The sequence below is a fragment of the Erithacus rubecula genome, assembly GCF_903797595.1.
Source record: "Erithacus rubecula genome assembly, chromosome: 1".
Lineage (NCBI taxonomy): Eukaryota > Metazoa > Chordata > Aves > Passeriformes > Muscicapidae > Erithacus > Erithacus rubecula.
Genome location: NC_136658.1, coordinates 68,751,591 through 68,778,795, shown reverse-complemented (window position 1 = coordinate 68,778,795; position 27,205 = coordinate 68,751,591). Strand labels below are relative to the sequence as shown.

Below are 27,205 nucleotides of genomic sequence, written 5' to 3'. Positions count from 1 at the left end.
ACTACAAGATGACTACCAGAATATGTTCCTTGTAAAATAGATTAATTTCCTCTGCTATCCCCATTACTTTTTTGATATATATTCAATTACACATCTATTACTAGGAGTATTTCAATTACAGAGGATGATACCACAACTTAAGAATTATGAACTGAGAGCTTAATCAGCCAACTAAGTACCTGTGAATATAATTTGTAATTAAAATGAATTAATTTTTTCTCCATTCTTAGAGCTTCATGCCCCCAGTAATTGCAGTGCTCAAGTGGAAATGGGAGCTGCATGTGGCCCTGGATCCCAACAGCAGCCAGCAGGTCACAGCAGATTGCACAAGTGCCTGGGTAGGTTATGTCAGAGTGAGCTGGTCTCTGCTTCCCCATGCTCTTTGGTAAAACATCAAACAGCAGAGCCAAGCAGCAGCTGGGTTTTTCTTGAACAGGAAACCTGGGGCAAAAAATCTGCCAATTTTCTACCCTTCTGACTTTGGAACTCCAGGAAAGAGATCAAAATATCCCAAACCAAATTTTAAGAGGTGGTTTCAGAGTGACTACTGAACTCTGATGCACCCCAGGGCAGACCCTCAATCTTGGCAGGGAAGGAGCTGGCATAAGGCAAGCTGTGCCCAGGACACCCTGTCCTCCCTTGAGCCACAGAGTATTTGGCTCTTTGCCTTTCTTTTTCTATACATGCAGTTTACAGAATTCGACTGCACAGTAAAACTGAATGACAGTGGCCATTGCACTCTTTATTATCCTCTTTCTGCTGATGGAAATTTCTTATCAGTCTGATACACAAAATGGCAGGCAGAGCAGCATGCTATCAGAGCTGGTAGGCTGGAGGAGCTGAGGATGTCTTGTCATATGTCATTTTGGACAAGGGAGAAATGGCACAAAGCAGCACGGTTAAAAGGCAATTTTCACATAAAGAACTCAGGAAAGGAAACCTGGCAACACAAATGGATTGGAGGTCAGAGGGAACAGCAGTCAGTCACCACAGACACATATTATTTTCCATGGAAATACAGCTGAAGTGGAGGAGGGGATGGAGGACCAGAGCTTGCTGACAGCAGAGCAGATGGCTCAGGCAGTGAGAGGACAGTGTCACCCAGTCAGCAAAAGGACAATTTGTAATGTAATTTTAGAGTCTACTTGTCCCTAGCTACTTGTCCCACTCATGTGATAAAACAAGAATGAACCTTCTTTATAAGTGATGCTTTGTTGTCATTTTTTCTATTTGCTTATACAAATACGATTATAGCTCCATAAACTTTGTGCTGTGTCTAGTGATAAAGCTGCAAAATGTGTGCCAAAGCAAGAGGTGAATGATATTTTTAAAGCCACTAAATCTTCCCTGTTGAGTTTTAATTTGGAACTGATTTCTTGTCATTATCATTGTTATTATTACTTTATGTGGTACATTGTTATTGTATCTTTCTGACTGTGATGTATAAGGCTTGTCACAGAATAAAAAGATGTCCCCTACCCCAGGGACACTAGAAGATCACTATTCACACAAGAAGATCACTATTTAACTTTAAGACAATGATAATCAGCAACATCAGAGAAATGAAGAGGCTTCTTCAAGGAAACACCCTCTAATTGGCAAGATGGGAGGGAATTTCAGATTTCAAAAATGACAAACTTTCCACAGTTTTTATAGATACTAGGTTAAGGAAAATTAGAAGTGTTCTGAATGACAGCAAGATAAAGTAGGTGTTTATGGCATTATGTCCACAGCATGGAAGAGAATGGAAGAATGTTATCACAAATGTGTTCAGAATTTAGCAAGCAGGATATGGGAAAGTGTAAAGTGGTCTTTGAAGAACTGAATGACATGTAGCAGGCAGCATAGAGTCTGGCCCTGACAGGCTTTGAAAATTGAAACATCACTTAAAATAAGTGAGTCAAGAGAAAGATGCAAAGACATGGGAAATAATAGGTAAGGGGGAACACTGAACAGGTAAGGGGGAAAATGTGTTTATCAATGCTGAAGAAAAATGAGTTGCAACAAGACAAGCTGATAGTGAGAACTGTAAAAGATATTTAGCCATGTGGATGAGGTTGCAAGCATGAGATTGATGCAATTGCTGCTCAGGGTGAAGTTCAGAATGTCAGGAAATGGAGAAGCTACAGATGAAGTTGAGGATCAGGGTAGGGACCCAGAAATGGGTAAAAAAATCACTCTGGTAAGTATAGTGAAAGCTGCATGGCCATGAGGAGGTGTCAGAGAAACAGGCAGAGATCTTAGTGTGTATTAACAGAAGAAGGCTGGATAGAGACACATGCTGTCTTGTTGGAGACTGAAAGAAGATCCAAGGAAATTCAGTCAGAGCAATCAGAAAAAGACAATGTTTTTTGGAGGAATAAGTTATGAAAAAAATGGCAAGTCAGGAAAGATACTCCTGTAGCAAAAATGCCAAGCTCCTCTGTGAGGAGTCACTGAGTAAGAGCTTAAGGAAATGGTATAAAAGACAGAAATCACCTCCACATGAAGATACAACCAAAATTAAGGAGTAAGGCTATTTCCAAGGGGAAGGGCAAGAGATAATAGCTGGAGGATGGGCAAGTAAATTTGAAAGAAAAGCTTTGAGATGGATGAGCTAGGAAGTTTTCTGTTGAGAAAAGATGTCCAGGGACATGTGAGAAGAAAGGGTAAGTGTAAATGAAGGGATAAGAAAAGTTCTGGGATCAGCAGTAAGGACTTGGCAGAAGTGAATTTTAGCATTTTTTTAGGTACTCTATTAGTGACTCCTTAGCCATAGCACAATGTTTATGGAATTTTAATAATATTTGTATAAGCAAATAGATAAATGAAACAAACTATCACTTATTTTATCACATTAGGTACTCCTTAGTGACTTATTACTCATGGGTTTGTAAGCTGGTTAACTTGAACACTATCCAGTTTCCCCCCTGCACAGCAGAAAGTATAACAGAAGTTTTTGAATAAGTGAATTGAAGGTTTTACTAACTTTCCTTCTGATTCAAAGTCAAAGGGCAATCAAAGGAAAAAGTTTGTGGAGGATAATAGAACCAGAATATTTGACTGCTTGTCACAATTTAAAGGTCAGTCATGATGCTGGATTGTCAGAAGATTAGATCTTATACATGAGAAATTGAAATGACAAAATAATTTTTTTAACTCCACACAATGGACATGACAGTCTTCTGTGAGTTGAGTGCCATCATTTTGCTGTTGGCTTCATAAAAATTTCTTTCATGGAGAAAGAAGTTAGAAGGGCTTGGATCAATGACTATGGCCCCAAAATACTATTAAAGGCATAGGTGTTTCGCTCTTGATGACCAAGCTTTGCAATGATAGAATCAGTGGCAGGTATAAAACTGATTTCCAAATAAAAATAATCCTCCATGATTTAAGGCAATGTCTGCATTTCATCAGATGATCTGTAGATAGAGAGATCCAAACAATGCTGATTAATCTCTTTCAACTTGGGGTAAGTTTCCACTCCATGTTAACCTCTGTATCACCATCTCTTGGTCCTTGACCATTTGGAAGGCTGGTAAAGTAGTACCTCACATCTTTTTAACTTCTTTGAAGCCAGGACAGAGACAGGAAGATTCCAAGGGGAATTGGGAGAGGAAATACTAGATAAGGTCAAACTTTTCAATGTCTGAATTAAAGCAGTGGTATCATACATATTTTGGCTGTGAATTCCTTAGCTAAGCATGAATATGCTTTGCTGTTTGAGATGCCTTAAGCACGAGTCTGTCACTTCACTGTTGGTAATGAGGGCACGGGCTTCCCTTGGGTATGGTGCCACATTTGCCAGTCCTGATGGAGGTCTCTGATGTGCTGTGAAGCCTCAAAAGCTTCCAGGGCATATCTCTCAAGACAACAGAGCAGAGCCCCTTCTGTCTGTAAATGGAGGGGAATATGGATCTTTCATTCTGGCACAAAAAACCCCAAACCACATTTTGAAAACAGAATTTTTCTTTCTCTATTTATTTTCTCTGTCCTTTTCCAGAAAGAAATTGGAGTTTTCTTCTTTTTTTTTTTTTTTTTTTTAATTTAATTTTTTTTCCCATGTACTGTGCTGGTTTACTGGGAAATATAATGGTCATCAGGATTCAAATTTAACTGCTAAACCAGAACACGTTGTTTGCCATTTCAATGCAGTTTTATCCTCACATTTTAGACACCTAATTGGCACTTCCGGAATGTGAGTTATTCTCAGACTGGCCCATTCACCAGGTACTTCTCTAGTAGTTCCTTTTCCTGTTGTTTGATCATAAAAGGAGCTTACATAGACTCTCATCTTACAGATGAGCAGAAGAATTAAATCAATGGCTTGGATTCCTTTTTTCTCCAACCGCAAATATCTATGGCAGAGATATTTATTTCTGAATTAATTACATTAGACTCCATTTGTGCTCACTGGGGAGAAATAAGGACACAATTAATTTGACCTATTTTGCTCTAATCTCATTTGAGTAAGATAAATTTTGTCCTAGAGGTGCCTGTTAAAGGAGCTTCTGGTGACAACAGCTGATGTAAATGCCTTTGCTCTGGATATCAGAAAGTGTCACACTTTAAATGTGTAAATAGATCTGCCTGCAGCCAGATTTCAGAGATTCATTAGGTCATTGGTAAGATGTGATTAACTTCTGTCTTCACTTTGTGCCTCCCTATGGCACATCTGGCTTGACAGAGGGGACATAGGTGGGCAGAGGGCACAGTGTCCACAGCTGCTGAAGGAAGGTAAACCTGCAGGTGACCATGCCCCTGACCACAAAGGGCTTGGTTAACATGGGAAGGATTCTCACCGTTCACTCCCACAGTTCCTACAAACCAAAAGGGAAGTGTTGTCCCCTCATGGGTGGCAATGAATGTGCCTAGGACAGTGAGGTAATGGAAAGCCTCTGGCTTGTGAGAGAGGAGAAAGGAAGCAGGCATTCCTAATGTGGATCTGATGGCTGTGAGAAACCCACTCAGGAGACTTTTAGTCTGTCCCCAGATCCTTCTCCTTTCACTGGTTGTGCTGGAGATGCCTTTTCAATTCTCCCGGCTCTGTTTGTGTAATTGCTCAAGACCAGAACCCTCCAACAAGGCAGCAGAAATAATCATCCCTCACTGTTTTTTTCCCTTAATCAATTACCATTTGTGCCTACAAGACAAATTTAACAGCTCCAGCTGCCAGTGGATGCAAGCTGGAGAAAGTGATGTGCACATTAAACCTTTTAGAACTAAGCTGGAAACAGAGAATTTAGCCAGACTTTGGAGATCTCTGCCTCACATAGAATACAGATATTAGTGATTTGGGTCTCCTTCCTGTGTCTTTGCTCCTTTTGTGTTTGTGGGCCTTCTTACTAACAGAACATAAGAGAAAACTTGCATGGAATCACTTGTCTAGAGCATAAGGAAACATTTTGGGGAAAAAAATGGGTTTTAATGACCTGAATGGTAGCATTTGTAATGGAATTGTTGAGGAAACAGCTCATTAATTGAAGTAAATTGAAGAAAAGTGTACACTCTCAGTGGTATATCTGTATAGATACAGAAGTGACTAGTACTTAATTACTTTGTGTGTTTAAAAGGGAGTTGCAAACAATGAGAAATTGCCCCTGTGATCAAGGTCTTTTCACTTTGAGATAAACCAAGCCAACAGGGAAAATCATTCTTATTTATTTAATATTTTTGCATTTCATCACCTTTATCTATCAATCAGAGATTTCAGACTAATTTCTTCAAATCCACACTTGGCTGAGACCATGCTTTGTTTCCAGCTGGATCCCCTGAACCGGGTTAGTGTTGATGCTCAGGAGCAGGGCAACAATAAGAGCTGGGTTTCAGCTGAAAAGGGGAGACATTTTCTTTTTGGCAACTGCTAATTGGCAGGGTTAATTAAACTGTTAATTAAGGCTGGGCTGCCCTCCACAGCCTCTGCCTTGCTTTTGTAAGTATGCATCCCTGAAACTGCTCACTACACTGTGATTTGCAGGAGTACCAGTTCTGGAGGGTGGGAATTGATTGGGACAGGAAACAATGGGAGAGAATGGCAAATGTGTGGACATTAGCCCAGAGCCATAGAACACCTAAGGCTGGAAAAGAACCTTAAGATCATTGAGTCCAACCATTAAACGTGGTGTTTCAAACCAGATTTGCTTATACCATAATTAGAAACATTATTAGAGATTAAAAACCCTGAATTTTGAAAGGCAGTTACTGTTGCTTTTCCCATTTATAATTTTCCATTTCTCTCATTATTTAAAAAATAATGATCCAAGGATTAATGAAGCAAACTGAAGTTTGTTTATCCTCCTTTTCCCAAGATGTTTCATTGACTTCTAGTCCTACTCCTCTAGTCTTCTCTCTTTCTCTCCCAAATTGCTTAATGTGTTAGCAGCAAAATGTGCAGATGTCACTGGGAATGATTCCTAGGCCACCTTGGGGGTTTACATGCACAGGGGAGTTTTTTGTTGAGTGCAGACTGTCACGATGTAACAGTGCTGGAGATTAAAATAAATTTACTTATAAAATTTTAGAAGTAGTATAGGTTACAGTTTGACTGTGACTTGCTTACAGCTTAGTGTGAGTGGGCCTTGATCAAAACTTAATGTAAATGAACTTTAAATGAATTGTGTTAGCATGAACAGCTGAGCAGGAGCATAAACAGAGAAAGATGTATATCTCCAGATAAAGATTGAGACACTGGAGGGCCTCAGGGCTGGTAGATAAGAACAATTAATGGCTTGTCCATGTTGCCATGAATAAATAATCCAATGAGGTGTTAGAAGATCCCAGACCACAAATCTTCATTGGGCCAAGAGGCACATGCAGGGCACAAAAAGAGCATGTGAAGATTTGGTGCACAGATAGTACAAAGCCCAGAGTTTCTTTGTTTGGGATCCCTCTCCAAAGACAAACACCTTGAGCTGAATTAAACCAACTCACAAAACCTTGGGGCTGAGCTCTTCCTTAACAATCAGAGTTCCCCTGAGTGGGAAGATGACTAGAGGTAAATTAGAGAGAAAAAAAAGGGAAGTTATATTCTTATTCTAACGGAAGTTTTAAAAGTACAGAAATTACAGGATGAAATGAAGTTCCTGAACCCTGGCTGGAACACAACTGGCATACAGCTGGCATGCTCAAAACCTCTTCCACAATGACTCCCCACACTCACAGTGTGCAACCTTAAGCACATGTTAAGGGGGGTGAAATGGGTATGGAGTGGAATGGAATAGAGACACAGCTGCCAGGCTGTGTTGAAATCCTTGGAACAGGAACTTGATGGTACCAAGTAGGTGATAAACCACATAGCAGCTGTCAGCCAAGGAGATAGAAGAAGATGCCATGCAGCTGAACCAGCAACTGTGGTTTATCACTGTCCTTGCATGAACTTGGCTCGTTGTAATCTAATTGGAACACTAACACACCCCTCCATCCCAAATTCACTCACTTCAAAGTACAGCCACTCCTCACTGAGCAGGCCCTCCATATTTTATTGACTATAGCTTTAAGAGCAGAGTGAGAGGATTTTACATCAAGTAGCAACAGAGGTATATGTGACTAGAGTCCCTCAAGATCTATCTTAAAGTAAATTAAGAATAGGGAGAAGTTAGGGAAGACTTCATTGTAACTTCTGGGATCACTTGAACCTATCGTTTTCCCCATAGGGATAACTCTCAGGTAAGAATCCTATTCTGTGTGTGCTGAATGGCTATCTTGAGCTATTTTTGGTTATTAGAGCTTGTCTGTGCATTGCTTTGAGTGTGTTTTTGCAGTCATTTACTATCAATGGCAACCTCCGACCCTTAGCCCATCACAATTTCAGTGTGTGCATTAATTAACAGTGTTACTGTGTAAACTGTCAGGGTGAGCCCTTCAAGGGTGCTGCCAGACACTGGCAGTGGATAAGCTAAAAGTGTGGAGACCCAGGAGGGGATTTCTCTTTTGTTGGTGTCCTGACCCTCCTTTCATGTGACACCTCGCTGGCCTGGGTTAATAGTGTAAATAACTGAACTGCAGAGGACATGCTGCTCTCACTGGTCACATATCCACATTGTTGCAGTCTGCTGCTAAAAGTTGTAGTTAATGGTACTAACTTATCCTTCAAAGAGTTTTGGGAGTGAGGGAGAGGAAAATTGCAGGAAGGGTCTGGAGGTGCAACTAGAAAAACTTTTGGAGAAAAACTGCCTGGGAGGAAAGACTTGGTGGATTTTGCAGCTGGCTCCCCTGAGCTCTTGGTTCATTGCCTTAGAAGTAAACTCAAATAGAAAAGGGCTTTTCCAGTTCAATGACGGCTTTGGAGAAAGTGAACATGACTTTTGGCTCTCATTTTAGTTCCCAAAGATCACTGAAAAGAGAAAGAAGAGCCTAAGGACTACCACGGGAAGAGATGACAAATTACTCCCCTGTAACCAGGACAAGTACAAGGCTGAAGGAATGAAAACTCAAAACAACTCCCATAAACTATCCCTATGCACTTGTCCCTCAGCAACATCCTACCATTTTAACAGATTGTTTTTAGCTTTCCATATCCATGAAGTTTAGGATCCAAGTAGGTCCATTTTAAATAAGCTTATCTGAAAGTGGATTTAGTGTACAAGCAGTTGGTTGGGATTCTGGGAGCATGTAGGAAACCTAACAGGAAAGATGTGTGCTAGAGAAATTAATGACAATGAGCAGGACTAAGAGTACTGTCTAGGCAGGTATACATAAGCCTTCTTGCTTTCCTTTACTCAGAAGGAGCATTCCCCCTCTCCCTGGTGGAAAGATACTTGTAGTCATTTAAATAAAATGTTCTTGTAGGCTGCTTTTATTAGTGATGCAATAAGCAAACAAAGTAAGCTACATTCAGCACATTGCTCGTGCATTTCCTTGAGGCACAAAGTGTTTGGCTAAAGTTACAGTGTAGTCCAAAACCTCCCAACATACCCCTCTCTTTGAAATGACTGTGCACCAATGTGCATTCATTGCAAATCTTGCTATTCCTACACTGGTACTGAATCACTGCACTACATAAGCCAAAAATTTTCTTAGTCTGTATACCTGAATGAAAAAAGGGTGAGATTACTTAGATTATCTTTGCTATGTCTGATCCTGAAGGAAAATTGCCAGTAAAACATATGCTTATCACAATTTTTAAAAGGGTTTGTAATATTACTTAACCATTTGAGATTTAGTAAAGTGAAGTCATCTAAAGACTCCATTCTGTAGTAGTGTACTCCACTGCACCAGATGCCACAGGGTATAAGTAAGTAGCACCATAAGAATGATGCAACTGCCCATTTATTTAACTCAACCCATATTTTGGGGGATCTTCAAGAAAGATGGAACCTGATTAATTTAGATTGTCATTGCTTGTCAGCAATTTAGGTTAGTTATGTCCATTTACATTTAAAAAAATACAGAGATTGCAACAGGATAGCCATACAGTTTCCAAATTCAAGTTGAAAAAGATTTTACAGAGAGGCAATGCCATATATATTGCACCAGCTTAATAGGCTGTAAAGGACAGTCTCTCAGGTGTACGTGGTTTTATTCAAGTAAACTACAAAACTCATACCCAAAAGCCTTTCTGGGTTTCACAGCTGGTATTGAGGGGTATGAGATATTATTACACTTTACCAACCAGGGAACAAAAGAATAGCAGCTTTTCTGGAAGGCAAGCAGACATACAAGCACTTATGGTCTTCCCCTTCAGGAAAGAAGTTGATACTTTGACCAGGGAACCAGTAAAACAAAATCTTTAAATAGTCCCATTAAAAAACTTTCTTATCAAGATGGAAAGGTTAATATAAGTGCCAGGGAGAGATCTTGAGAGCACCAGAAGTACTCTTGAGGAAATAATTCTCAGCTTTGCCTCCACCTTGCCCTTAAAAGTTTTCAGCTTTGATGGATAATCAACATCCCATAAGATGGGGGACAAAGACACACAGTGCTTTGTGGCAGCTGCAGGACAAACCAAATTAATTTTTTCTCATTCAAGCTGAAAGGGTATGACTTCTTCTTGTAAGAACAAAAAGCCCACAGAGGGAATGGCAGCAAAAGTTAATGGGAAATGGGGAAGTTAAGGAAATGCTGAAATTCAGAAGAATCACAGTAGGTTCAGTGTAGAGCTCTTCTTATGGAAAGAATAGTACAAACAACTGAATGCTTGGAAAGCTGCAGACAAAACAGGCATTGCTTTTCAACAAAACTAGCTTGTTTTTCAACTTGATAATTTTTATGAGCAGGTAGTCAAGAGTACTCAAAGCAATGGGGACCTGGGGCCAGGTATTATTACGTCCCTTTGGAACTCAGCAGGTAAAATTCTGGGACAACAAATTCAGTTCAACTGTGTTATATATCAGATCCCTAATCACCCAGAAATCTTTGGAAATATTGTTATAATGGGCTGTCGAAGAATATGTTGAAAGCATTTGGTAATAAGCCATGGAAGTATTGGGACACAAATTTAGTGAGCCCGAGGCTGGTTAAAACTAATGATTATCTAACAGGCCTTGTCCTGTCCAAACAAAACCCTCACATTTTGTGGGGTTGATAAGGTCACTGTACTGCACACAGGGAAGTGGATGGGGAAATCAATGTGGATTTCTCCTCACATGGGAAAAGAAAAACCCATTTGTGAGATTGTGTTTGCTCAAGCAAAGGCGTGGGTCTGCTTGGTGAGTAATGTGGAAGGCTGGGGAGACCCAGTGTATGCCTCAAGGTGGTGGAAAATAATTTGTGGTGTCAAGTTGCAGGAGAGTGTAACAGTGACCTGGGCTGGGCTGGTGTTGGTGCCCAATGAGCAATTGTGCTGCTTCTCCTGTCCTGAGCACCCATCCTGATGGAATGGGGCCCAAGTCATGTATGGACCATTTTTGAACATCTGGAGGGGTGGAGGAAGCTCACGAAGTGGGAAAATAATATCTATCTGTGGAAGAATGGGGAATAGCAGCTAATGAAAATGTATTAATATGTATATTGGGTATAAAGATGGCTTAAGAATGTAGTTTTAATTGTATATGTGTGGGTAAGAAATTATTTCAGAAGTGAGAAAATAAATGCAATGGAATAGTTAGAAAAGACATAAAATTATATGGGGTCTGAGTATGACACAAATGATAAGCAGTGAAGATTCTATTGGGTCTGGCAGAGATGGAGTTAATTTTCCCTTAGCAGACTCACATTGCTGTTGCTTTGGTAGCTGGAAAGGTGTTGATAACACACCTGCTGCTGAGCAGGGCTGGCACAGCATCACAGCTGTGTCCCCAGCATTCCCTCAGCACTAGAGTGGGGGTGGGCAAGAGCCTGGAAGGGGACACATCTAGGTCGACTGGCCTAAATTAACCAAGGGAATATTCCATACCACATAATGTCAGATTAGACATGTAAGGAAGAGGAAGTAGGTGGCAACACTTGTTGCTTACAATGTTTGTATTCCAGATCAACCATCCCACGTGCTGAAGCCCTGCTTCATGGGAAGTGGCCTGATCTTGCTTGCTGATGGGAAGCTGAGAATAAAATTGTTTTTTTCTTTGCTGGTGCATGTGTAAACTTTCCCTTTTGCTTAATTAACTGCCTCATTTCAACCTATGAGTTGTTTTCCATCATATTTTCTTTCCCCTGTCCAACTGGGAAGGGGGACTGATAGAGAGGTTTTTGGGCACCTGTGTCCAGCCAAGGTCAACCTGCCACAATGTGTAAACAAAATTACAAGGTCATGAAAAAAAAAAAAAAGCACAAACTTTGAATTGGTCCCTTCATAATTTCCTTATCTTTAAAGAAAGCAGTAACTTTTAAAGACTATTGGAAGAGAAAGTCAAGCATAATAAAATTCTATGGTATGTTAACCTCTCCTGACTCACCAGCAGGTACAGTGATTTAAATAGAGGTTTAGTCATTGTGACCCCTGGAACTCCGGGTGAGAAAAGGGACAGCTATGAACTGACAGAAAAGATTTTATCCTTCAGTCTTGGCTTCAGTAGGTTTGTCCAACTAGGAAGCCATTGCACACTGGTCTTTGAGAGTGGTGGTGGTGCACAGGTCCTCCTGCAGCTGCAGAGCCCTCCTGGCCTTGCAGGGCTGCTCTCCTAAACACTCACCTCTGCTCCCTGGGCTTACACATGCCCTGCTCATTTCTGTTAACACTGCTGAAGCACAGTTTGCTTCATGCCACACCTGGATCACTTTGCTGCTTCTGAATTTTCTTCAAGCACAATAAGGGAACCCTAATAGTGCCTGGCTTCACTCTCTGCTGCTGCTTGTCCATGTCCAGAGATATCTGCACCTCATCCATGAGGCCTGTCCCTATGAAGTTCCAAAATTAAATCTTTCTAGCAGCTCCCAACACTCACCCTCACCACTGTCACTGTCAGCATGGGGTGTGTGTGGTTCCCATTCATGTGACGAATTTCCGATCTGGAGACTGAGCAAAATAAAGAGCAAGTCCCCACTCCCTTGCAGAGGAAGGGCAGATAGGTAAAGAAAGGAAGGAGCTGAGGGAAGTCAGATAAGGCCTTTGTAGCTAGAGAAAAATACACAGTTCTGTGAGCAGTAGAATAAGTTAAAACTGAGCTCATTGAGGATTTACATTTTGAGGGAAGTAATGCTTTGTGAATGCTCCAGTTTCTAATCAGAGCTGAAGTAACTCACCAGTCCTTCTCTTTCTGAAATATCTAAAAGTACTTCTTCACTTAGCTCCTTATTATCTTAAGATACAGGGTGAAGTAATAGTTTTAGGAACATCTCTTTCCCATGTGGCTGAAATTAGTCAATTCCTTCAAAACATTACCAGGAAAGGCAAAAATATACTTGCAACACCATTATGTACATACATTTTCCATTGAAATTGAGCTAAGAAAAGTGGATCTTTGCTGCATTTGGATGTTTTGCTGTAACAAATCTGGTCCATGATATTTTGGAGTTGTCCTCTTGCCCAAAGACAAGGTTGTGCAAAGGAACATGTAAGTTTTTCAAAGGCTTAATACAACAGCTTTAGAGGGTGTGGTGTGGGAGGTATCCTAGAGAGTCAGTGCTCATGGAGAGGCCATCTATTCAAGCTCCTTTTGCACCTCACAGATCTGTGCCACTACTCAACCTACTCTCTTTTACTGCCCATGGAGAACACACTCTTACTCTTATTCTATAGTTATTAAACCTGAACACTGACCTTCCTCTCACATAACTGTGGTTAGTAAAACTCATCTGGCATGTACCTGTGTAATTATGCTCCAATCTAACTTATAAAAGGCCCATCTCACTGGTATGAAGAAATGGAAGAACTAGTATATGCTTACTTCACAGAAACACAGAACTGGTTAGGGTTGAAAAACACCTCTGAGATCATCGAGTCCAACCTGTGACCAAACACACCATGTGAGCCAGACCATGGCACTGAGTGTCATGTCCCATTTTTCCTTAAACACCTCCAGGGATGTTGTCTCCACCACCTCCCTGGGCAGCCCATTCCAATGTTTAATCATTCTTTCTGAGAATAAATTCCTCCCAATGTCCAACCTAAACTTCCTGTGGCACAGCTTGAGGCTTTGTCTTCTTGTCCTGTCACTAGCTGCCTGGAAGAGACCAGCCCTGACCTGGCTCCACCCTCCTTTCAGGATATTGCAGAGAGCATTAAGGTCACCCTACAGCCTTCTTTTTGCCAGGCTAAATACCCCCAGCTCCCTTAGCTGCTCCCATAGGACTTGTGCCCCAAACCCTTTCCCAGCTCTGGTGCCCTCCTCCGGACATGCTCCAGCACCTCAGTGTCCCTGAAGTGACGGGTCAGAACTGGACACAGCACTTGAGATGTGGCCTCACCAGTGCCAAGTGCAGGGGACAATCACTGCCCTGATCCTGCTGTCTACAATTTTTCTGATACTTTTGAACATTGGTAGCAGAGCACTGGAAGTGATTCTTTCTGTTTGGAACACTTCTCATAGTAAAAAGCCCCATAGCGTGCTGGAGCATACTTAGTTTCTGGAGACCAAAATTATGATTGGGCTATTTAGAGAAATTATTTCTTTTAAAAAGTGGCTGAAAACTTATTCCAAGGGTAAAGACTCCCATGTTTTTATTCCAGGAATAAACGTCTTCATCATATCCAGTAACAGGAAGCTGAGTCCTACTAGAAACTATTATTACACTACTGGTCAGAGAAAGCCTGTAGGCTCTTGGGTCCACCCTAAAGTCCTCTCTGGGGTTAAACAGCAGTATTTTGTTTTATGAGAGGTCACATCTTTTGGATCTTCTTTGTCTTTGAACTCACAAATTAGAGTTTCTAAAAAACTCCAAGGAATATTTGGAGCCAAGTGGAAATCTGCTTTCTTATGTTTGAGTGAGGATGCCATGCCCTACTAGTAATGTCAATCATAGTGTGTGTGCAATAGTATGCATAGCCTGGACTGTGATATTGCTGATATGTGCCAGCCTCAGAGATTTACTGTCAAGAGACAAAATTATTGGTAGAGGGAAAAAACATGGGCAGTGAGTGGTGGGAAAAGGGAGTGAGAAAGATCTTTGAAAGCATTTCCCTTCATTATTCATGTGGGAAATATGCCATTTCCACATCCCATCTGCTTTTGCCAGGAATACATAAACTGTGTTTGGTAGCAACAATACCTAGTAGTTGTGGTTTTGTTTCAGTATATCAATAACAGGCATTTCTAAACATTTCACTTTACAAAGCTGGCATTGCAGAAAATGGTTAGTAACGTCAGTCAAGCATGTTTATACTCATTCTCGTGTCACAGGAAATCACAGTGGATATGTCTGCACTGCTGGCAACTGCTCTGGAACATGGAGATACTTCAGCTCAAGTCAAGTTCAGTTGAGACAGCAGTCCAGCAAAACTACAAAGGGCTCAGTGCAAACAAGAAGTTATTAGCAACACAGCTTCTCACTCTGAAGGGTGAATTGAGTTCAAAGTAGTAGACTAAAACCACTGCGGTCTCTCCACAAGGCATTGCAGTGAAAGAAATATGAGTTCTTGGCAGGTAGAAACCACAGGGCTTGAAACATTGGCCACTCCCAAGATGGAGTCAGGGGAATTTTAGGGTTGGCTTTGCCTCATTTAACCTTAAATCATTAACAGTGCAGTATTTAGACTCAGGTAATTGTCTGTGGCATGATTCACTTGCCTGCATATAATCATAAATTCTATGTTAAAAATCCTAATGTATCCTCCCCTAGCCACTTCTAGGGAGTGTGAATCATCTGTGCAAATGCAGTGCAATCCTCCAGTCAGTGAAGGCAGAAAGATATCTCTGATGTGGGAGCAATCCCTTGGTGTGGGTATCTGTCTGAGGCACAAGTCAGAGATGTGAACACAGACATCCTGTGCTACCTGAGATGCTCTAGGAAATCTCCAGTTTCCTAGAGAACTGAATTATGTCCAGAGAGGACGAGTTTCTGCCCAAAGGTGCCTATTCTCTCACCAGCTGGAAAGGGAGGCTAAACAAATGGTTTAGATGGTTTTGGCTGTCTGCAGTTGGGTGAGATGAATCCTCATGCATAGGGTAATGCAGAATTTGAGGGCAGAGAAGTGTCAGTGCCAGAAACTGCACATACTGTGTGGGCCACCATGGCAAACCACATCCTCAGCTTCACAGATGTCTTTAGCCTTTGAACCCTGCGTTTAGAACAAGATACTGGCCAAAGTAGGCTCCTGACCCAGTGAGTTCAATATAAGGGACAGCACTCTTGCCCTAAGTTGCACACACAAACATGGGGACAGCTCACCAAGACCAGAGTGTAAAGAAAGGGAGAACTGGGTTGGAAAAGATCCAGACATTTCACTAACTAGGCTATCCCACCACTAATTGCATTAAGTGCTGTCAGGATTCAGCTGTCAGGAGCAGAATTGGAGCTGAGGGACAGTGTGGGACACAGAAGCTGCCAGCAAGTGAAATTACAGTTGGACCCATCCAGGCTCTGAAACTCTTCCCCATCAAACCATGCCACCAGCTGACCTATGGGGGGCAACTTCACGCCCAAATAGGAAATAGTAATGAGTCCTAGAGTTCCTCTGCTACCAGGAGTTCTCAGGGGTATATGCATGATAATTACTCACTTTTATAATAATTCTGATTATTTTATTGCTACCACACTAACACCTACCAGTATTTGCCTGATGTCTACGATATCTGAAATACAGTTATTAGTGCAGACCTGAGTGAAATTTAAGGGTGAGATTCCAGCACTGTGCAACACAAAACTCCTTTTTTGTTGCCCTGTCCATGAATTTTGGAGAGATTTGATGGTGGAGGGACCAGTATCTCTCCTGATGGAAGAAAATGCCAATGACTCAGATTTCCCATGCTACCAGCAGAGAAAAGAAAATAAAGGAGAGGCAAGGAAGCTTGGCAATAACAAAGTGTGTGTTTCTCAGTGAACTCAGATTGGACTGACTGGCATATTGGACATCAGGAAAACACTGATGGTAGTATCAAAATGTAGTGCTAATGGTACTTTTGTTCAAGTGAAGCAGGAAACTCCCATCCTGAGTGTTTCAGGTCATCTCCGTTCTGGAGGCTGTCTGCCAAATATAGCACTCGAGTACTACAAGGCAAATTTTTATCACAGCAAATATATTTTGACTAGTGTCAAGCAGATGCAGTAGTTGCATTAATTCCTAGCCTAAGCATCTTTCTTATATTTCAGTGTGCCACTCATCACCATAGCATTCCTCATTCACAAATAGGGAAGACTCCTGCCTTTGTCTCTCCACGCCCAGAGCACATTAAAGTTCCTTTGGGATGAAGATCCTGCTGAAAGCCACTATGTTTTTCATTATTTCATTATATATTCATCATGCCTAGTTATCCACAGTGCTTTGATGTATGTCAGGAGGCTGCATGGTATGTCCCTGTGATGGTACTTGTCAGAAACATCCAGTTCACAGCTGTCATATGGTATATGCCATCTGCTTAGACAGCTGGGCACTGAGCTGAGCAAGAGCAAAGAAAAGGACAAGAAGTCAGCAAGATTTGGAGGAGAGACTGAGCTTAAAGACTTCTCTCTTCTATACATATACATGATACAGGAATACAAAAATATAATTTCAGTCTTTCCACCAAAACTGCAGGTTATTCTTTCCTGCCTTAAAGTATTTAATATGTGCTTGTATCCACTTATGTTCAGAACCTTGATGTGTACTGTGAGCAGTTCACTTACTCTTTTTAAGTAGATCCAGTCAAGGGACTACTTCAGTTTGCCTTTCAGTGATAGGACTAAAGCAGTGGCACAAAAAAACACCTTAGAGAAAAGGTGTTGGTTGAAAGCAAGTAAGTTCTGGGAAGAGTTAAGCATAAAATGCAGATTTCTTATGGCTTGGGTTAAAAAATGGCCCTTGGAGGGAACTCGGCAAGTGTCAGGTGTGTACAGAAAAGAAAGGTCAGAGCATCTGCTTTCCATGACAGCCAGCAACAGCAGACTCCATTTGGATCTGCAGCAAGGCAGCAAGAGGCAGGGCAGGATCCACACAGAGTGTTGCATTTTGCTCATCCCAAGTGCTTCTCACTCATTGTACAAACTTGAGGGGAGGGAACTTGAGGAGGTTTTAAAATGAAGTTGGTTTTTCAGAAGCAGGATTGGGTTGGAAATGTCTTCTCCCTTCTGCTAGAAATCAATAAAATGAAGTCGACATAAAGAAAAAGTGCCCTGACAAAAAATTGAGAATTCATGACATTATGTTCATTTTAAAATTGAATTTATTATTATTATTAATACCATTAGTGCAATTTCTTGAACTTCTGACAAAAATAAGTATTTGTGATTTTTTTACTGCCAGAAATTAACGACATTGGAACTACATAAAATCTTCCTGTTTCTGCCAGATCAGAATTTTCTGGGGACAAAAAAGAGATAATTTTCTAACTTTATATGGAACTTTTAAAGAAATAGCAACTCTGTAGAAAAAAGAGGCCTCCAGATGAACCAGATCATAAACAACATCTGGCACAGAGAACTGTCAAAACGTAGTTCACCTAAGGGAAAAACTGCCCAGATGCAGAGATATGTTTGACTGTTTAATGACATCTGTTGTGCAAACCAGGATTACAAACTTAGATCTGTATCTGTTAATGGGTAAGAGAAAAATTAAGCTGAGCTAAATGATAAGGAACAATTTAAGATTACAGGTTTAATTAAACAGCTGATAAATGGTTTTACTCCTGAACATTGTTTGAAAAATTGGATCTGATCAGAACAAAAAAAAAAAAAAAAAAGAAAAAAAAATTAAACACATCAACATAAAAGATCTAGGTAAAATGAGCACTTGCAGCCCAAAAGCCAGCTGTGTCTGGGCTGTATCAAATGCAGTGTGGACAGCAGGAAGAGGAAGGGGATTCTGCTCCTCTGCTCTGCTCTGGTGAGACCTCAGTGCAGTGCTGCATCAGCTCTGGGGTCCAGCACAGGAAGGACATGGAGCTGTTGGAGTGAGTCCAGAAGATGGTCACAAATAAGGTCAGGGGACTGGAGCACCTCACCTACAAAGACAGGCTGAGACAGCTGGTGGTGGCCTGGAGAACACTCCAGGGAGACCTTAGAGCACATTCAAGTACCTAAAGGGATAGTAGGAGAGCTTTAAATTGAAAAAGGCTGGATTTATGTTAGATATTAGTATGAAATTCTTCACTGTGAGAGTGGTGAGGCGCTGGAACAGGTTGCTCAGAGAAGTTGTGGATGCCCCATCCCTGGAAACATTCAAGGTCTGGATCAGATGAGGCTTTCAATAACCTGAACTAGTAAAAAGTGGGGGGTTGGAACCAGATGATTAAGGTCCTTTCCAGCCAAAGCCATTCTATAATCCTATGATCCTATGATTCTATGAAACATTAAGTGACTCAAGCAAAAGGCATTACTGGTGTATTGCAGGTGGATCAGTATGGATGTACCCTGACAGAGCTCAATGGCACTGTGATATTTGCCTAAAGCTTTGTGGACTAGCTCATCCAAATGAAGGCCATAAATGCTACATGAAATTTTTGCTGGAGGCTAAGATAAAAAGCTACATTTTTTATGGATAAGTTAAAAATCATAGCAATAAAAATCTTCTGCTAGATCAGTCTACAGAGGAGAACACTAAACCTGGGAGGATCCATGCAGAGTGTGAATTTGAGATAGAGGACAACTAGGCTTATTTATATGGCTTATTTACCCTTGTCTTTAATAAAGAAGCAGATAAGAGGAATGAATACTCAAAAAGAAAAATTCCAGCAGACAAGGATGAAAAAAAACATTGAAGTTCAGTGTGCTGAAACTTTTGGAGCAGGTTAATGTTCAGCCATGAAATACTAGATTGTGAAATTGCAAGTCCTGCAGCAAAGCTTTTCTAAATGATCCTATTGCTCTCTGGCCAGTGCATTAGAAATTGACAGACATAGCACTTGTACTTTGAAAAGAGAGGTACCCATAAAGTTACAGGATTATTAGCCATGTTTCCCATATATTAAAGGTTTTGGAGAAAAATTCAAAAGAAAGACCACATAGCAAACTTGAGATAAACAGAAAATGTGATACAACACATCTTGAATTGACAGCAATAGATTTTGGCAGATCTTGGCAGAACTTGGTATCTTTCTGTGATATTTTAGACTATGTTCAAATGAAGGAATGTGATAAATAAAACCCAGTCGACCTTCTGCTAAGGTTCATGTATATTCCAAGGACAGATTATTAGTGCTTAAGGCAAAGACATGGGAAATTATTACATTTAGTTTTAGAGAAAGATCTGGTCTCAGAGTAGGCAACAATTAACACTGAAGGAAGATGAAGCCAGCAAAAGGCTGGTTCTGAGTGCAATGTGATCACAATCAGCCATTATGCTAATTGTTCAGAATAACAGACAACAAAAATAAATAGTAGTAGTAGTAGTAATCATAATAATAATGATTATTATTATTACTATTATTATTATTATTATTGCCACACAAATCTGGGAGATAATGTTAACAGAGACGAAGGTTAAAATGCCATATAGGAGACAGCTGATAATCTTGAGCAATGAAGCAATAAAAATCAGATTAAATTTAACATCCTGAGGTGCTAGGTCAGGCACATAGACACTAATAAAAGGATTTGCTGTAAGCTGGAGGCTGAACTGTGCTAATGTGAGGAAAGGAGAAAGCCCAGACTGGAAATAATCATTCACAGTATGGCCATGAGTCATCAACATGATTCAGCCACACAAAGGTTGATGTGGCATATCAGGAATGATGTTTCCAGTACAGAGACAGAGGAGAACAATAAATCAATAAGGATTATATGTGGAGCATGACACAAACCCAGCCACTTACACTCTATATGGTCAGCCACCATAAATATCAATGGGGTAAGAGCATCTACACAGACCTTGTTAGCCAAAGAAGAAAGAGGCAAAAAGAGAACCTGGAAATTCAGGCTGGAAATGAGAAATGCTCAAAGATGGTGAGATACTGAAGAGACTTGCAAAAATCTCTCTGCTGCTCTTGGCAAAAAACTGCCTGCAAGAGAAACTCCTAGAGGCAGAGTGCCAGGTAAAGGAGAGTCAGAGTATGTCATGCTGATTTTTCCTTAAAAGTGGATAGGATCTAGATTTTGAAGGTCTAATTCTCATCTCAGACACTTTTCTGTGAGCTTCCTCAGGGAGGGAGTACCTGCCAGTCATTTGGTCTTTTTAACTCCACTACAAGTGGGCGGTTCAAGAACCATAATTCAATGTGGCTTTATGACATATGAGGGTATTTTTAAGTTTTTAACTCTTACTCCAAGAAAGTCAGGTATCTCCCTTCTTGCTTATGTTTTGAGGATTAAACATTTCTCTTCTATGACCTGGCTCAATCTAACCAAATTGCATCAGCCAGAGGCAGGGACAGATTGGGCTTTGGAGCTAACAGAGCAGATTTTCCTGGTTTGAGGAAGGTTTTTGCTCACAAATTCTCCCACAGATGTCATGCCCCTCCTCCCAGCATCTCAGCAGAAAGTTTGACACGAAGCTGCCAGTAAACTGCCAATAATTAATTTTATGTTGTGTTACCTGCACTCATTTTTTTACTGATTTTGCTTTGCATGAAGTTCATCTTGAGGCTCATGAGTGACAATTCTTGTCAAAAGGAGCAGATTTCTGATTAATTCCTTCTGCTCTAGATTAATTTGTGTGACAATCATTTGTGACAAAGATTAATCTTTCAAACGATTACTGTGACAATTTTCTCCACAGAGACAAGCCATCACACTGGTGCTGCTTTTCTCTGACCTTGTTTTATGACTTTGGGAAAGTTATTGTTCCATTAAGGTTCATTTTACCTATCTAGAAATCTATAAAAGTCATCTGCAGAGTTTACTACGTATCTCAGGACATGGGAACTTAATAAACTGTGAAATGATCAAAGGGAAAGAGATGATTGAAAAACAATCCGGAATCTTCAATAAAGAAGAGGTAATAGCTGTAACTTTACAAATATTATCATGAAAAGCAAAGCAAAACATAAAAGAAAAAAAAAAAGCCTGTTTTTTTTTCTGAAAGATTTTTACTAGTGTGCTTCTAAGAACTTCATAAGCAATTTGAAAAATTTTCATGAAATCTACATTTAAAATTTCATTAAAAGAGTTAGTGAAGTGATTAAAGCTTTGCTCTAGAAATAAACAATATTAATTATGCTAAGCAAAGTTAGTCTGGTTTTCTTTTGGCAGAACTGCAATGTTGACAATTCAAATAATATTTGGAAAAAATATTGTGTTTCAAAAAATTTTTTAATTTAAATTTTTAACATCTCATAAACATTGAGATAGTCACTTTTGAAGCCTGCAGAATCTCTTCTTTACATTACAAAATACCCATTATGTGGAGAGACAGAGTTATTCTTATAAAAACACAGGGAGGGCATGAGCAGCAAGATGGACAAGGCAATGTTTTCTGTTAACAGGCTCTCACTCTCTCTGTTGCTCATATTTGAATAAACACATGCCATGCAGTTACCTTTCCTGTTCAAATCTTGGTGTCTAGAGGGTATTCAACAGCCTGCAACAGGTGCTGGCTCCAGAATACACTTCACAGAACAGCAAAGTGTATGGGATTCCTCTCTAAAAATTACATCCACAGTGTTGAGGACTCTCCAGTGAGGACTGTCTCTTGCAGGTGAGAGACATCCCACAGATTTTCTACATCTGAGTTTCCGAAGTATTTTCTGTTTTATAAGAGGTAGATTTCATTAACTGCAGGGTAAGGCAGCAATACCTAAGCCCAGATCAAAACAAGCTGAGCAGGACTGAAGGAATCTTGCCCAACCCCAAACACAGGATATTTGCCTCTCTGACTGAAAATTCATGTCCAAGGTGAGGGCTGGGGAGGGTGATGCTCTGTCCTGGCCTTCAGGAGGTCCCTGCTGGTGTTATGCACCCCAAGTGTGCAGGGCAAAGCCACATTTTTGGGGGGGAATAAACTCCTATGCAAGACTCCTATGGTCAAGGTTGTCTTTAACCCTAAGGAGGACCTAGATCCAGACTTTCTGCATGACACACCAACCAGGCAGGGCTGATGACACCTCCACTGCAGACCACTGCTGGAAGGCTTCAGCTGCAGCTGGCTGCAAGTCCAGTCCCAGGTACTCAGGGCTTCCAGTCCTGGACAGGGGGAAAAGGGTCCTGAATCAAACCAGCATCCTCCCACTGGCAGAGAGGCACCTGAATGCAGATGTTACACATGCCTTTCTGTCAATCTCAGTAGCTTCAGAGTTTACCTGAAACCTATAATGGAGATAAGAGTCTTCTCTGGGAAACTGGAGTTAGGGATGAGTGCTCCATCCCTACAGGCATTTGTTAGAAATGCTTTCCTGCAGGCTTTTCCTGGAATAAGGTTATTAATCCCAGAAGTACTGTGTCACAAAGCTGGACAGGTACAGCAATAGACTCCAATCTGATCAGCTCCAAAATGTGTGGTCAGTTTTGTGTTAGCTGGTTGCACAGTCTCTTCCTGGGTTAAATATGCTTCTACTGTGAAGAAGTCAAAAAAGTCATGCCCAGATACAAACCATGCAAATGGTATAATAATAACAGAAAATACAGTGATTTGTACAATACACCTGACACCAAAAAAAAAAATAAAAAAATTCCATGTTTTCAACAAACCAGATGCTGCAATCTGAAGGAAGCTATTTCTGTAGCTTGGCTAAAAGTTAATGAGCTTGATGCAAAGTGTGAGCAAAGAAATATGGTGGGAAATTGAAATCTTTGAAGAATCATTAAGAGCAGACATCTGGGTTTTCCATTTACACTAAAACTAATTTTCCAGTGTAAAGCCTTGGCAACCATTTTAAGCAGTAAAACAATTGCTGCTGCTGATGTAACCAAGGCACTCTAAATGAAAACTTTTCCTGTGAAATATTGTCTTAGCCCTTAATTCAGTTTAAAAAACCCCATCAATATATCTCATGCATTTGCAATTCTGTAAAGTATTGTAAACTGCAGTTAAACAGGAGATTGCAGATTAAATCATGGTTTGACAGGAAGCAGCTATTTGGGACATGATGGGAAGGAAGAAGGAATTTCCTTCTAGAGGAAATTTTTGATGGTACAGGGTTGCTTATGGAGCTCAAGAACCAGACAGCAATAGCAGGGATCAGAGCACTGTGTCCAAGTCCAGGGTGACTTTCAGGCTCTTTGTGAGGCAGTCACCGAAAGCTAAACTGGATTGAAGTGAGATGATTCCAGAAGAGGATAGGGGATTATCACTTCCACGGTTTTTGGTAACAGTGCTATACCTCCTGAATCTTGTATATGATCAGAACTTCCATGCTTAAGACAACCAAAGCAGAACAGATGCTGGAAATTCTCCACTTAAAAGCTTTTCAGAAAAGGTGCCAAAGGTACAATTAAAACTTAGTATGATCATATCCTCACACAGGCAGTGTTTTTACAAATTGCAGTTCATGTAGGATGAGTGCTGAATCAAGGTTTTGGTCACACTGCACTGCTTAACACAGACTCAGTGCTCTCACCTGCAGAAGAGACTGGTCAGTCATGCCATGGCTTAGGTCCATGGGCTCCTTCCCAGATGGTGCTGATCCCAATTGCCAAGGACTGTTAGAGTTTGTATATGAAGTTGGACAACATACACCCTGTATTATCACAGTGAGGGTGCAAAGCCTGGGGCAAGGAACACACCTTGCCTTAGCTGTACTTCAAGCAGTGCTTCTAAATCTGGCATGTTTTGTTTTTCAAAACAAAGGCTATTTGTCTTTATAAAAGAGAATATTAAAATATAAAGAGAAAAGTGAAACTGGCCAGACCTTTTAGCTTACTAATAAATCTTAAGAGATCTTCAGTGACTTGAAAAGAGAAATTTGACTTAACTGTCATCTAGAAGATTGGCAGAGCAAAAGTCAGGCCTTTGTGATGCCATGCAGTCTTTCTTGCAGCCTGTCTGCTTTCACTTTGCAGCAGTTAAAATGTCCTTGTGTAGTTGTCAGTGATGACAGAGAAATAATTCCAGTCCCCTTGCAGTCCCTCTACACCAGACTATTGCTTAGAAAATCAATTACTTCAAGGGAAAAGCTGTGGCTGTCACAAGACACAAAACAAAGACCATGATATGTCAGCCAGGCAGAACTTGCACAGCCCTGGTTTGCCTTGCCCAGCTGCTGGATGTGCAGTTTCTTAGGCTGCCCTTGATTCCTTGACATTCTGAGGCTTTGCAAAGATATATGTCAAATTCAGAAGGAATAGTATTTTCTACCTTTTCATCAAAGTTTATGAGAATAAGTCAAGATCATTGATTATTAGGGTGGGTAATATCCCTGTGAAGAAGGACCACTGCAGGAGACAATACCTCAAGTGGATTTGTTCCATGGCAAATGCAGTTCCATTAGGGCAGGACTTAGGACATGTTTAAGGGTGCCCCTAAGGCAGTGACTTAGCATTTGTTCTCCAAAGCAGCCCAGCTGTGCTTGATTTCTGCCTGCAGTGCTTGGAGCTTATCTGTGCCTGGTAGACTCTGGACAGCAAATCCACCAGCATTGGTCCCCTTACTGTCTGGTCCTGGCCCTCTCACCTCTCCTTTCTTTCTTAGTTGACTAAACAATTTACATAATTAGGTTAACTCAGAACAGAAGGTCCTTACCTGCAAAAAGTTAAACTTCTTTTTTTCTTTCCAAATACTAGAAAGGAAGCACACTGAAGAAAATCTTCTAGGGTTTTTTCTCAGTTATGTTACTAAGTCTAAAAAAAATTAAAAAGATGAAAGAACTACTAAGCCATCTCAGGAATCCTAATATTCAGAAAATCTTAAAGCCCATTTCAGACCCTTGTACTTGTATTACTCTGTGGGCTTTGTAAGAAACTACTGTAGCTGAATTCTGCAAGAGATCTTATGAAATGTGATTTTGCAGTACAAAAATCCATAACCAAGTCACTTTTACCCATTTTTCTTCTCAATCTCCCCTAGGTTTCATTCACACACTTTCCTCTGTAGCCATAAGTATCAAGACACCTGTGCCCAAGCAGTTTTGGACCACTTGTATGCAACAGGAAGGACAAAGGACATTAGCAGCTGTGGCCTCAACATATATCTAGGATTTTTGAATTATCTTTTGTATCTTCTAGGAGTGGATAGTATGCCAGATTTCTTTCCTTGTGATTTTGACTCACCCTTTGTAAATGTTCGTCAAAATTCCTGAATTTCACAACTTTTATTTTTCTTTCTTGATAAGCTGTAGTTCTGTTTTTTATCCACTTGTGAGTTTTAGCTTCAGTTTGTTCACAGGAAACAACAGATAATGAGCTCCATGGTGATTAACACATTCCTAACCTTTTAAACTTGGCTCTGCTGTTTTCTCTGGTGCTTTTGCACACATTTCCATTCTTACTCTATTCATACCACTCTTCTTATTTTATTACAAATTTCTACAGTGCTAATGGAGACACTCCTGACTTTGGGCATTAGAACACACAATTAATTACAAGCCCCTAGGATGACCAAATTCATGTAGTGAGAACTGTGCAGAAGCCCACAGGGTTTTTGTTCAAGAACTACTAAAAATGTATTGGACATGATTAAAGAAAAAGATTAATCTCATGCCTCACATAGCACATATTTTTTAAATGTACATACAACTATTCAGATAATTTGCCCTTGGTTATTGTTGTGAATGCTGTTGACTCTTGAAAATGTATCCACTCCTTCTGCATGGGAATTTCTAGTTCAGGCACAGAGCAGTCCTGCTCAGTTCTAGTGGAGGCAGATCACTGCTGAAGCACTTCTGCACTCTGATTCAGCCCTTTTCTGTATGATGGACAAGCAGGAGTCTCAAACAGCTCTTCTTAGTCTCTGGCAAAAATGCTTTCTCCTAACAGCAGGCTCATAAGCAAACAACGAAATGTCATTGTCAAAATGATTATAGTGGGATGACAGACTGCATCTCCATAGTAACAACTGGGGCTAATGCCACCCCTTGCAGCATCACAGGCAGCCACACAGAACTTTCTTTTCCTTTCTGAAAAAAAAAATTCTTGAAGGATCTCAGTGGCTGCTCAGTCCTGGAAGATGGAGAGCCAGTAAATGCCTCTTATGGCTCCTTAGTGCCTGCCTGGAGTGGGTAGTCAGATGTTGTCACAGCTATGAGCAGCACCTGATGCTCCTTTAAATTGCTTTAAAGGAAGTAGCAGGAGAGAACAGCTCCCTCCATGAGCCCTCTTCTGTTCATCCTCAACAGAGCAAACAGTCACATCCCCTGCAAAGTACACTTTGTATTTGCAGTCACTTAATTTTAAGTAATTCTGTGTTTCTTTTTGGAAGTGAAATGTATTGAGTGGCCAGGTGAGGATGTGGACATGGAGCTATTCTTGTCTCCCTAATTACATGCTTTATAACTGTCAACATTTTGACATTTACAGATGTACTATGTTTTTGTAGTATTGAATACTGATAACTATTAGTTGCTTCAAATTCATGCAATGGGAAGAGGCTAAAGTTTCAATCCTTAGTTTAGTTGAGGTTAGAATTCTGGTCTTTTCATGCTGTTTAAATCTGTTGTTCATCTCCAAGTTAGACTTTCAGCTAGTAAAAACACATCTGTGCCATTTTCTCCCCTCAGTACCTTGTCCTACTGCCTGTCTTGTTAGCTTTGTCTCAAGGCTTCCACATCTAAAAATGCTCCTTGCAGTTCCCATGACAAAGCTGAGAAATACATGCATGCATTTAGGAGGAGACATATCCCCAGCATGCACAATTCTCCACTCTGAGCAGCACTACCAGCCTCGGGGTGCATATTCTGATCCTAACACATACAAA

General features: G+C 40.6%; 1 long non-coding RNA gene across 1 annotated transcript in view; it reads right to left on the bottom strand.

Moving 5' to 3' along the window:
• Positions 1-3,662: 3,662 nt before the first annotated feature.
• LOC306802778 overlaps positions 3,663-27,205 on the bottom strand; it is an 80,186-nt gene continuing 56,643 nt past the window's right edge. Inside the window, exon 5 of the long non-coding RNA XR_013774469.1 lies at positions 3,663-3,873. This is a non-coding gene — a long non-coding RNA (uncharacterized lncRNA). The remainder of the gene's footprint in view (positions 3,874-27,205) is intronic.